We start from the raw sequence: 12782 nt of genomic DNA on the forward strand, positions 1-12782 counted from the left end.
CCATTGCTGTCCTGTCAAAAACAGCCTGATGTCTACTCCAGGGATGTGTTTGAACAAATGCTGACCATGACAACTGAAGGTCCCTCATTTTCAGAACATTCCAGTTTGATTCCCCATGCTGTTACGCAGGCCGGTGCAGAAACTAATCAGCCTATTGTGGCTGAACCACATATGCCTATAGATGAGGCAAATATTGACCAGGCAGTTGATGAGGAAAGGACAGCCATTCAGTCATCCAAACGGGTGCCCAGGTGGCTGATTGAAACATTACAGGACAGCAGGTTACATACTCCTTTACCTGCGAGGACTCGTGCAAAATCTCATCATGCATCTGGGTTGTTTACTGATTATGCCTTTCAGAGCACATGCAGTGATGAAGAACCTCTGACATTTGAGGATGCTGCAGAGGACAGTAATTGGATGGCAGCCATGCATTCAGAATATGATTCCATCATGCAAAATGAAACATGGCACTTAACTGAATTGCCTCCAGGCAAAAAGGCCATTGGTACTAAGTGGGTCTACAAGATTAAGCGGAAGGCTGATGGTTCAGTAGACCGCTTCAAATCAAGACTCGTTGCGAAAGGGTATGCTCAGCAAAAGGGTATTGATTTTGATGAAACCTTTGCCCCTACCTCTCGCATGACCACTATCAGATGCATGATCGCCATGGCAGCCCATCATGGATGGCAAGTACATCAGTTGGACATCAAAACAGCATTCCTACATGGAGACTTGCATGAGGAGGTTTATGTTACACAGCCTCGTGGATTTGTGCAGGATGGACAGGAACACTTGGTGTGCAGGCTTCGCAAAGCTCTGTATGGCCTTAAGCAGGCACCTAGAGCTTGGTATGAGAAGATACACACATATTTGGTTGCCCAGGGATTCAGCAACAGTCCAACTGAGAGTACCCTCTATGTTAAGAGGACTCGGGATGTTTTTTTGGTCATTGTTTTATATGTCGATGACATGCTGCTCACAGGCCCCAATGAGCAAAATATTGCAGCCTTCAAGGCTGAATGACATTCCTCATTTGAAATGAGTGATCTGGGCACTTTGCATTTTTATTTGGGCATTCAGTTTATACAGCGGGATGATGGTATTGTTCTGATACAAACTAAGTACATCAAGAAGTTGCTTCAGCGGTTCTCTTTCCAAGATTGCAAGCCAGTTGCCACTCCTATGGAGACTGGGATGAAATTCAGCATTGAAGATTCTGGGGATGCCTTTGATCAGACATTGTACCAGCAGGCTGTGGGCTGTTTGATTTATTTATGCAATACATGGCCAGATATTCAGTTTGGGGTCTCCTTATTGAGCAGATTCATGCATTGCCTAGGAACCAAGCATTGGCAGGCTGTTAAGCGGGTGTTCCGCTATTTGCATGGTACTATGCACCTTGGTTTATTCTTTCCCAAGGGGGCTGATCCACAGCTGCATGCTTTCTGTGACTCCGATTGGGCAGGATGCTTTGACACAAGAGTGTCCACTTCAGGTTTTTGCTTCTACTTTGGGCAGTCATGCATCTCTTGGTTGAGTAAGAAGCAACCCTTCGTGGCCACTTCCAGTTGTGAAGCTGAGTACAGGGTAGATTTCACAACCACCGTTGAGTGTGTTTGGCTCAGGCGATTATTTGCTGATTTGGGTATGAGACAGGAGTCTGCTACCTCTATTTTTATAGACAGTCAGAGTGCTTTGGCAGTTGCGAAGAATCCCGTCTTCCATGCTCGCACAAAGCATATTGAGGTTCATTATCATTATGTGAGAGAGAGATTGTTTGCCTCAGAAATCAGCATGATCTATGTGCCTACACAGGACAATGTGGCAGATATATTCACCAAAGCATTGTCTCGTGAGAAGTTCGAAGGCTTTCGCAAGCTTCTGAACTTACTTCCTTTTGGTGATTGATATCACATTTGCCTTGTACATTGTCACCACTTCACTAGCACCTATGTGTTGGGAGTGTAGGGTGACACCTTAGGTGTAGGCCCGGGGCACTTTTTACTCCAACTAGTGGAGGTTTTTTCCCCCGAGCTTGGCAGGCACACTTCCATGTGACTTGCAGGGTGTGCTTAGCAAGCACAACCTTATCCATGTATATGATGTGACTTTTGTCACATCTTCTGAATCAATCAATCATTCGAGCTTTGTGTGCTTGCTCTCTCCTCTTGTGTCTCGTCTCTGCACCAACAGACTTGGCCTTAAGCATGCATCTGGCCATCTCCATTGTGGACCTGTTTTTCCTTTCAGAAACAGGATTCTGCTGAGGAGTGTAAGGAATAATGCATGAGTGAATTTGGCTTTTAAAGGATATACCCAGTAATATCTTGTGAAATCATCAATGAGAGTCATGAAATATTTGTACCTTCCAATTGCATTTGTCCTCATTGGGCCACAGACATCACTGTGCACTAGCTGTAATTTCCTTTGTGAGAGTTTTGGACAATTCTTTTGAAAAGGAAATCGATGCATCTTACCCAAAAGACAACCCTCACACACATGTTTGGAAACTGTGTGAGTTTGAGGTACATCATTTGCCATCTGCTGTGAATGTAGCTTTGCAAGAGCTCTATAATTGAGATGACCCACTCTGTCATGGCAAAGATGATTTTTAGCAAGCTGTGAATCTGAAATTGCAAATGCTTCAATAGAAAGTGCAACTGAGTGATGATCAAGGTGATAAAACCCCTTTTGCAAAGTGCCAGTGAGAACTATGGCACTGTCATCACGAAGATCATAAACTAGGCATCTGTAGCCATCAAAAGTCACTCTGAAACCTGAAGTGGCAATTGCTGAAATTGAAATCAAGTTGACTTCAATTCCAGGCACAAAAAGAACATTTGTCAGAGTGACAGGATGGCTTGAAATGGTGTGAGCTGCACACCTCCAATTCCTTTTACAGCATATGAAGCATTATTAGCACATGTGACAGTCCCCCCTCGAGGTGCATCAGCTAAAGAATGAAACAACTGTCTGCAAGATGTGACATGCTTGGAAGCACCACTATCAAAGTACCAGGACTGAGCATCATTAGCAGTAAAGAATGCATCAGCTTTGGAGGGATCAAATGAGCAATGGACAGCCCATGCCCGATCATCCTGAAGAGCATGTGCATGTGAAGCTTTTTGTGGCTCATGGGATTCAATAGCATGAGAGGCATTAACTGTCAATCCTGCTTTCTTTTTCTCCGAAGCAATGTGCTTCCTGCATTCTGAAATGTCATGTCCAGGCTTGCGACAATAGTTGCATCTTTTCTTCTTTGACTTATCTGCTGTATTTTTAGAATTGCAGCTGCTATGCCCAGATTTTGGGTTGCCCGTAGGCTTGGAAGCCTTGCCTCTTCTTGTCTGCTGTGAAGCAAATGCATGATCAAGAATAATGGCTTGTCTATTAGCTCTACTTTGCTCTTCCCGCAAAAGCAAAGTAACTAGCTGATCAAAAGAATAGTGGCCTAGATTACCCATGGCCACTAATCGAAGGGTTGTAGCAAACCCTTGATATGTCTCTGGCAGTTAATGTGGTACTGACAAGCTGTGAATTTGGCACCACCTCATCAATGTTGGCAAGTTGTTCCATGAGGTCCTTGACCTTTGTCAGGTATGCATCCATAGAGTCACCTTCATTCATGCAGACTTCCTGTAATTGCCTTCTCAAATATGCAACACGTGCCTCATTGCGAATCTGATAGAGAGAAGCCAATTTATCCCAAGCATCCTTTGCTGTCCTGCAAGATCGGATGTGCGGAATAATGATTCTCTTGCATGATAAAGCAGTACATGAATGTGCATTTGCATCCCTTGCATCCCATCTTGTCTGTTCTTGAGTTGGAAGAGTAGTAGCAGGAGTGCTAGAAGATGAGGCATCAGGAGTAGTACCCCCTGTAGAGGGACCAGCAATAGAGGCAACCACTGTAGCATTGGCTGGCCTCAGATCAACCCCAAAAACAATATTCCACAAATGGTTTGCAACAAGAATATGTTTCATGAGATAAGACTACATCGGACAGTTGGTGCCATCATCTTCACGAAGAACGCCAAATAGATCTTGATTGTTCCCAGCCATAGCAAATGTGATACATTGAAAGAGAACTGAAAACCCAAAAGCCTCAAGGTTATCATTGCAAAAGCTGGCTGTCCAAAAAATGACAGCAAATATCTTCAAATTTTTAGCCCAAATCAAAGGGCAAATGCAGATCTGACCCAAGTGTGACTGTGGCAGGCAATGTTGACTGCAGAAACAGCAAATCTGGCAAAAGACCCAAATTTAATGAGGGCAAATAGGCCTAAAAGAGGGCAAATGCAGAAAAGCCCCAAATGTTGCCGAAATTTTGCAAATGTGACCCAATGTATGCGAATCTAACTCAATGTCTTGCAGAAAAGACTCAATGTCTGAAAGTCTGACTCAATGTCCTACAGATGTGACTCAATGTTCTCCAATCTGTCCCAATGTATTGCAATCAAAAGAGAAATTGCAGACAAAATACCAAAAAAAATTATAGCCTCAAGGCTTGCAACTGCAGAATTAGGACTTGCTGTCCACAAAATGACTGCAAAAGTGCACCTGTCCCAAGGTATGGACCTCAAAAAATTGTAGGCTTTCCAATGTGTTGAAATGTCTGGAAATGATTTCAAACAGTAGAAGGAAGATAAAGATAACAAAAATCCTCAAAAGCCCCAAATTTTGATAATGTACTGTAAAGTACAAGCTGTACGGACTGCAGGTACAACGTGCTGAGCAAGTACGGACTGCAGTGTACGGAACACGTACGTGCAGTGTACGGATGCAGGTACCTGACTGTACGGATGCAGGTACTATGCTGTACGTTGTACGGCTGTACGATGATGTAGATTCAAATCTGTACGGTTGCTCAGGTACGTTGTACGGGGGTGTACGAAATGCAGATTTGAATTTGTACTGTGGTTGAAGTACGGAACTGTACGGAGTAGGTACGACGGTCGGTACGGCAATGCAAGTACTGATCTGTATGGTAGCGCAGGTACGGTGGCTCTGGTACGGGATGGACAAGTACGGGGCAGGTACGTAACAAGTACTGTGTACGGAGTCCAACGTACAGGGGCGTAGATACGGAAGTTGTATTACGTAAGTACGATGGTAGGTACGGATCTATACGATGCAAGTACAGATCTGTACGATGCAGGTACAAAACCTAGTACGAGCAGGTACAACAGGGAGTCCAGGGGCAAGAAGACTAGTCAAGCCTAGCTCTGATACCATTGTAGGATCGTTTGAAAAGAGAGAGTGCAGGTTGCAAAAGAGTCGATGGATTAGCCGTCACGTCAAACTAGGATAGTAGAAAAGAAAGAGTACAAAGTACTTGTACCTAGACCTAGGACTAAGTGTCCTAGGTGTCACATAGGACTAAGTGTCCTACATGGCCTAAAAGGCGCTAACACTACAAGTGCCTATATTTATGCCTACAAGGCACATACCATGGCCTATAGGGCATCGCTAGAACCACCAGGACTGAGCATCATTAGCAGTAAAGAATGCATCAGCTTTGGAGGGATCAAATGAGCAATGGACAGCCCATGCCCAATCATCCTGAAGAGCATGTGCATGTAACCACCAGGAGATGGCCTACAAAAGAACGGGTAAAGGAACGTGTACGGACGGGGGAGCCTGTACGGACGACCGTACATTAGGTACGGCCTGCGCAAGGGCAAAGGAAGGGGCAAGTGCAGACGGAAGATGTATAGGGGCTGACAAATGGGGTACGGATGCAGGCGCACCAGTAGTAGCAGGCTGCAGGCAAGGTACAGGGACGGGTGAGGGAGGGGCTGAGCTCGACATCACGCGCACGGCACGCACACACACACACGCGGGGGGGAGGGAGGGAGAGAGAGAGAGAGAGAGAGAGAGAGAGAGAGAGAGAGAGAGAGATGTGTTAACGTCCGCGGGAGGCCTCGCGGGCCTATGGGACAAAAGTGCGGAAACAAAGTAAACTCATACAAGCCATAGTGCGCTAGAGCGAAGGGCTCGCTAAGGCCTTCGTTGAATACTAGGAAACACATAAACTGAAATGCTAATGTAGTACATCATATCAAGTTAGGCTAGGAAAGCCAAATAGTCTGTAACATGAGTGGGACATGTCAGGTGCTTAGGGCTAATGTTCCAAGAACATGATTTGGCTTCATGTATCCAGGCTCCGTGATAGCTCTCTGGTGTGACGCAAAGAGCTCACGTATCTGCATCTGTCGAGTTGTCTGGCGCTGTGGTGGGGGGCGTGGTTTCCTCGATCTCTGGATCTGATGGGCTATGTCAAGTGTAATGCCACGTCTCTGTCGGTCGCCTCTAAGAAGAGCTGAGATAGGTCGAACCTCAATCGTGTGTACTCTGGTCTCCTGTCGCATGTGAGACCCCCGTGACCCTCGTCTAGTAGTGGTGTCGTGTCGACTCCCTCTATTGACCCATCTATCTCTCATGTCAGCTAGCTCCTCCTCTACTCTCGAGTGCCCTAGAGCTGACTCAAATGCGTAGAAGTCGGTGACCTGCCTTTGTGCTCGGTCCGCCTCAGTGTCCTGTGATGTGGTGGTCGCATCCTACTGCTCTCTGATCCATCGCAGTAGTGTCTCTTTGTGTCTCCGCATCTCCATCAAGTAGAGCCCAATACAGACCTGATCATGGAAGTGGACTAGTCGCGAGAGTGGGCCAAACGCGTGTCCCTCTTGAAAAAGGCAATGGTAGCGTCCTCGGATCTCGTAGTAGGCGGGACATATACAAAGAAAATGCTTTTCAGTCTCGACCTGACCCATCGTGCATAGCATACAAGTTCACTGCTCTTCGGGTATGCCTGTAGCTCTCCCTGCCTCAATCCTCAGCTGATGGGAGGAGACTCGCATTTGTCCAATGGCAATCCTCAGTGCATGTGAGACTCCTCTGTCCTCAAGATATTGGGGTCTGATGATGAGTCCATCCTCCGATACTCTCAAGAAATGGTCACGTTAGAGCTGGGTCTTGGTGGGGAAATCTTGGTCCCATGCGATCTATATATATATATAGAGAGAGAGAGAGAGAGAGAGAGAGAGAGAGAGAGAAGAAACTATTATTATCGTCCTTTGGGGGCCTGAAATCGACCCATGGGACCCAATGGAATGTTACAAAAAGAAACTATTATTATCGTCCTTTGGGGGCCTGAAATCGACCCATGGGACCCAATGGAATGTTACAAAAAGTCTCCTTCTTTGAAGAAGGGTGGAGTGGACAGCTAGCATGTTGCCACCTGTGTAATACATTGGTCACGGTATGCAAGGACCTTGGTAATGTAGTTGCCCAAGGCTGCGAGGTGAGGATGGGAAAGCAAGCTCTCCAAACTGTTGTGATGCTGCGTGACATTGCTGAAATCTTCTCTTAGATGCTCATATCGCGGACATGTCAAAAGAACATGTGCCTCATTTTCCACTTCATCTAAGTTGCATATTTGGCAGAGTCTTTGTTCCCTTGATGCTCCTTCCCATGCTTTTTTCTCCACTTCTAGGGAGTGTGATTGAGTTCGGATGATTGCGATGCTTCTTCTTGCCCTGAGAGAGATAGGTGTGCATATATCTTTGTGTGCTTTGTTCTCTTTCTGAGAGTATGTGGTCTGGTCCAATAGTTGGGGTTGATATTCTCACAATAATATTCATATTTGGTCCTTTTCTTCGCTGATTGCCATTTACTGTGTAGTGCTTCTAAAAGGGCTGTAGAAAATGTCCTTTTCTCCTCTTCCCTTGGCATTGCATCTAGGTAAGAAGCAACTTCCCATCTTTGGAACCAGCCTTTAATGTCATACCCCCATCCAGATGATAGCATCTTGCTCTTGTTTGTTTTTTGAGGTCTCTTGCTTGCCTCCCATGCTCTCTTTGGTAGCCTATGTGCTTGCATATCTTGAATCCTCTTTATATATTTGAAGACTCTTTCCAGTGCTCTCAGCTCAATGGGTCTGCAACCTGTTTCAAGAAGCATGATTGAGTATGGTGTGGTGGACTTATTTCCTGTGAGAGAGAGAGAGAGAGAGAGAGAGAGAGAGAGAGAGAGAGAGAGTCATATTAACGTCCGCAGGAGACCTCACGGGTCTATGGGACAAAGTACAAAATGTCAAAATGACTTGCAACATTTGGATAAGCCAAAGGGTCGAGGAGTGCACATGGCATCTCAGCTCAATTATTATATCACACCGATACATACTAAGACTATAAAACTAATAGAAGTGGCCTTCATAACATCAGTTTAAGATTGAGAGTCTTTAGGTTTAGATTTGAAATCTCTAATTAGTGTTGTGAGAGAGAGAGAGAGAGAGAGAGAGAGAGAGAGAGAGAGAGAGTAACATTTCGTTTGATGAGATTTTACGTGGTCACCTTTTGTGTGGTGCCATTGTCATTAGGGCTGCGGTGCCATTGTGTGGTGCTTTCCCATTGGTTAATTTCTTCCATGAGAGAGAGAGAGAGAGAGAGAGAGAGAGAGAGAGTTGTATTAACATCTTTAGGAGGCCTCACAGGCCTATCAGACAAAGTATAATCAACAGATAACTCATACAAGCTGCCATGGGCTGAAGCAAAGGGCTCGCTAAGGCCCTTGCTAAGCTAAGCTAAGCTAATGATCTCAAAAACTGAAAACTCAAAGGCATACTCTCTAGAACTCTCATGAGCCTCTTGTAGGTAGTGTGAAAGCTCCGAGGACATATTCGGGAGTCGTGGTATCCCTCTGATAAGAAGCTAAGATGTCATGTATCTGTAGCTGTCGAGCTGTCTCCAGGCATGGTGGGGGGCGTGGTATTGGGATCTGTGTATACGATGGGCAACATCAAGGTTGATACCCGGGGTTGGTCGGTCTCCTCTGAGTAGAGAAGCGATGGGCTGGACCTCTATCATGCATGCTCTGGTCATCTCTGAGGCGCCCTTTCTGTTGCTCTGTGTCGTCTCTGCCCACTGATCATCCTCTACTCCGATGTGTCCCGGAGGTGACTCAAAGGAATAAAATTCAGTGACGTGTCTATGTGCCCGGTTAGTGTCCTGTGGCACTGCCCCCTCCTATTGTCTGATCTGGTATAACGAACAAAGGGTCTATGAGATTGAGATAGAGAGAGTTTATTAAGAGTCGCCAAATGACCTTTTCAGTCTATGAGACTAAGAAAACTAGATACAATATGCTCAATGGATGGATCCTCTATGCGCATCTACACCCAAGACAAGTACAATGTAAACACAAAAATCACTAACAAAATGTTTGAGTCTATGTACATGATGAAAGCTATGGTGTGCCATCAATGCGGTGGCCCTCGGGATACTAGTAGAGGAGTTAAGTCCGTGGGAGACCTTGATAATGTGTGAGGCTGGGGCAGCATAAAACCCGTGATTGGATGTTGGTGACTATCAGAATATGTGGTTTGTTGTGGTCTCCTAGATGTGGCTTTGTGGCCACTATCTTTTTTTCAGGAAAAGGAAGCTTCTATTTATGCTTGAAAATAACTGTACAACGCAGTTGCCAAATGAGCTAAGGAAGGTAAGTACAAGAGAAACAACTGGCTGTCAGAAAATAACCAGCCGGTTTCCTAGAGAACCCAGCACATTGCCTAGGAAATCTCCGGAACAAGGGCTAATAACCAGGGTGGTGGTCTATACATTGAACGGATATCCCCTGGGAAAAGGGTGTAGAAGACGTGTGCAGGCCAAGCCTTGTAGAACCGCTCCTGTCTTTTGACAGTCGCTCTTGATTTTGGAGTACCGCGCTTCCTAACTTTACCGCATGACACATGTTCCAGGTAGTGATGTTGGATACATATCTCAAACACTATCCTCTGGTGAGGGTGTCGGGTATACATGGGAAGGCGACGATGTGTCATCAGTCTCTCTTCCAAAGATCTGCTGGTTGCCAGACTGGGTCAATCGAGAAGGCATGCCCTCGCTCTGTGAGCCATGCGACTATCCCCCAAGCGAAGTCTCATTGTATCCGCTACGTGTGGGCCACAAAATCCTAAAGGTTGCTAGCCAAACTCTTTGAGCTGTAGAACATCCCCATAGGCATTGGGGTATTGTCCCCAAAACTTCCTCTACGCAGCAAAACTACACACATTTGCTCTATCCAAGGGGCCGATAGGCAAGCCCCCATGGGCCAACAACAAGAAGAAATAGGAGATCTTTTGTGGTCTCATGCTAGTCCAAAGACGAGGCCAGAATCGAGAGAGAGCCCCCGAGGGACCTCCTGATTGACCCAGTCTTAGCGTACCATGATGACAGTCTTGCTTTAGCCTGTGGATACTATGTTGACTACAAAAAATTGATTTTGCGACTTTGTGCTACACAATCTGTGGCACTTGGCTGAAGACAAGTGCCACCGTCACTGCTATTGGTCGTGCATCTTTTGTTGTGAACATGGAGGGAAGCTAATTTGTGCATCGACTCGCTGGCGGGTCTGTGTGGGCCTCGGCTAGGTCGCCTCCCTAGGGCCTGTTGGTTTGTGCCATTGGCTGGAAAAACTCAGTGACTACATTGAGTGACTACACTCTTGGCCGAGAGCCCTAATCTTGTCTGTGTGCCTTGAGCAACTGGTTTCTTTGTTGTATGGCCTCATAAATGAAAGATCCCAGACTTCTGAGAGGGGTCCAAATCCATCCTTGAATAGACAATATTAACGACTGCAAATCTCATTGTACACATGGCATTGGAAAGCAAAATGCTCCTCTAACTCAATCTGTCATTGATCACATAAAGTGCAGATACGACCCTTCCTAGGTATACCCTTAACTCACGCACTCTTAATGCGTAGTATGTGCGATGAAACACTGAACTGTCTGATGGAGATCCTCAAAGAGTGGGGGAGGTGATCCATATGTAGCTTGGTGGATCAATGAAGCCCGTGAGATATCTGTAAGTAGTAGTCTCTGTAGAAGCTGAGCTTAATAGGAAGCTTGCGAGGGGCTAAATAGGTCCTAAATGTGTGTAGTTGTAAGAGATCCTCTTGGATAACGTGGTTAATCTCGTGATAGGTGAGTAGAACATAGGGGGCCTCAAGGCTTTAGGGAAAGGGACACAATCTATCCATATGGAGTCCGAATCTCTCCAACCATCCATGTGTATGGGCATATCTCTGATCACCCTCAAGTGCTAATGTCATGGATGAGGATAAGGCTAGCCATGGTAACCTGTGTTGGTCTGAGTTCGAGGAACCATAGTCATTCAGTAAAGATATGTGATCACTTGCAATGTTGCGTCGAGCTGTAATGGGGATGCAGGACCGGCAGCTTATTCCTGATCATATGTGACAATAAGAGAACTTGGGGCCTCTCCACTCGAGCCTAGTCTACCACTCATAGATCAGGCCCCTAACAAGGGCTGCCATACATGCCCACTGGGTGGTCTAAGGAATCAAGAAGAATATATATATATATATATATATATATATATAGAGAGAGAGAGAGAGAGAGAGAGAGAGATTAATGTCTGCAAGAGGCCTCGCGGGCCATGAGACAAAGTGCGAATCCAAGAAGTACCTCATACAAGCCATTGAGGACAAGCAGAAAATACACACAACTACATACTTGTTTACAAAAGAGAACAAAAACAGGAGGAGAGCTCCTGCAGCTGGCTGCTCCCGTTGCCCCCCTCCCGCCATCTCCTCCTTACCGCAGCCCCTTCTGCCTCCTCCGCCTCGCCCCCCCTCGCCGCCTCCTCCCTCGACCTCCTCCACTACCTTCCCGACTCCCTCGCCTACCCTCCCCGCCTCTCCCGCCTCGTCTCCCCGCGCTGTTTCCCCGCCTCCCCTCTCCACCGCCCCACTCCCCTCATCCCCTCCGCGCTGTTCCTCCCTCCTCCCCCGCTACCCCTTCCTGCCTCCTTCCACCGCCTCTACCACCTCTCCCCTCTGCCTCCTGCCGCCCCTACCTCCTCCCCCCTCCGCCTTCTCCGCCTCCTCCTCTCCTCCCCCTCCCGCCGGCTTCCTTCTCCCGCCTCCTCTTCACCTCTTTCCCTCGCCTTCTCTCCCTCCTCGCCTTCTTGTCTTCCCCCTCCTTCTGCGCCTTCCGTCCTCCTTGCCTTCCTCCTTTCTCTTCCGTCCTTACCCCCCCTCACTCCGCCTCTCCCTTTGACGCTTTCTCCCCTTTCTCTTCTTCCTCCCTGCAGCGGGAGCATTTGCGCTTGTTAAGGCTAAAGAAAACCTTGTAATTACAAAACGGATATAGCCCGGGGTAACAAAAATAATTACAAGCCTCTCAGGGCATAATCATCGGAGTGTGGACAAACAACCACGGTGGGGGCGAGTAATGCCACTGAAGACTGTGAGCAGAGTGCTGGAAGAAAAGCTCTTGATGGTCCCAGTCGCGAAGGAAGCGCCGTCTCTTCTCCTTCCCTGCCCGGGAGTCCCCCTGACTCTGATCCCACTGACCCTTGAGCGTGTGAATGATCGTGCTCCAGATGTCCGCTAGGGTCTGGGTAGCAGAAGAAGCCTGATCTCCTAGGGTCTGTGTGCATTTGGAAGTCCAGATATGCCAGCCTACTTTCCCCAGTTGACAAGCAACAGGTACAGCAGGCAATTTAGTCCCTCCAGGACAAGGCAGAATTGTGGGCAGAATTGTGGGCCTCACACCTACACGGAGACAAGTGCGAGAGGGATCCAGGCGAGCTTGGCATTAGAAGGAGACCACATCTAGGAGGTCACCATCTATGGATGAGGCATTTTCCTCATCCAGCTGAGCTCTCTCGACACTACCTCGACACTTGTGGACCAGAGCCCCATCCTCCTCGGCCCACATCTTGTTTACCTCTTTCCTTGGTATCATGGGTTCACAG

The 12782-nt window shown here is 47.1% G+C and overlaps 1 protein-coding gene and 1 pseudogene across 1 annotated transcript in view; both read left to right on the top strand.

Moving 5' to 3' along the window:
* The window catches only part of LOC147902502 (TOM1-like protein 9), a 134854-nt gene that overhangs the window by 57777 nt on the left and 64295 nt on the right, over positions 1-12782 (top strand). The window lies entirely within an intron of this gene.
* On the top strand, positions 1186-1911 carry LOC147902503 (secreted RxLR effector protein 161 pseudogene; annotated as a pseudogene).

The sequence above is a fragment of the Dipteris shenzhenensis genome, chromosome 4, assembly GCF_047967505.1.
Source record: "Dipteris shenzhenensis isolate YYH24624 ecotype China chromosome 4, Dip_SZ_1.0, whole genome shotgun sequence".
In the NCBI taxonomy this organism is placed as follows: Eukaryota; Viridiplantae; Streptophyta; class Polypodiopsida; order Gleicheniales; family Dipteridaceae; genus Dipteris; species Dipteris shenzhenensis.